Here is a 569-nt window from a genome sequence, read left to right as displayed (position 1 = left end):
ATTTCCAACTAGAGACTACTTGGAATTTTTGGACAGGAGTGTGATAGCTGGCACACTTTCACTACAGGGTCAAAGGTCACCCTGTTTCAAGCCAAATGTTACTGCGTGTTTATACAGGATTTCTACAGTCTTAAGAAAACAATGGTAAATCTTTTAATTTGAAATTTGAGTTTTTTTAATGTCTAGATTAGTTTTTTCAAGAAATAACTAATATTTAAAACCAGCAGGAAGTTATTTTAAAAACCATGGTGTATTGGTGTAAATCCAAACATGGTTCCCGTGGGGCCTTGAAATCATTGAAAGTTTTTGAATTTGAGAATAAAATCAAGGCCTTGAAATCTTCTGAAAATAGACACGAGTTATGGAAAGTCTACATCACTGTAACAACTGACCAGAAGTGTTAACACATTCAAACCTTTCTCTATTTTTATTGTTGTCTGAGTTTCTATGAAGCTGCTGAATCTTGGTGTTGTAACAGTAATTAACATTAATTAACCATGATCTGTGTCTCGAACTGTGCCATGTTGGCTCCTTGAATTTGAGGGAATTGATCCTGGAAAGTCCTTGAA

General features: G+C 34.8%; 1 protein-coding gene across 1 annotated transcript in view; it reads left to right on the top strand.

Annotated features, from left to right (window-relative positions):
• The window catches only part of LOC111644722 (U11/U12 small nuclear ribonucleoprotein 48 kDa protein-like), a 5,850-nt gene that overhangs the window by 2,831 nt on the left and 2,450 nt on the right, over positions 1-569 (top strand). The window lies entirely within an intron of this gene.

This window comes from Seriola lalandi, unplaced genomic scaffold (assembly GCF_002814215.2).
Source record: "Seriola lalandi dorsalis isolate HSWRI2012SDOR001 ecotype SW California unplaced genomic scaffold, Sedor1 jcf7180002054941, whole genome shotgun sequence".
In the NCBI taxonomy this organism is placed as follows: domain Eukaryota; kingdom Metazoa; phylum Chordata; class Actinopteri; order Carangiformes; family Carangidae; genus Seriola; species Seriola lalandi.
The sequence above is the reverse complement of the archived record's forward strand: the minus strand, read 5'-3'. Positions and strand labels throughout refer to the sequence as shown.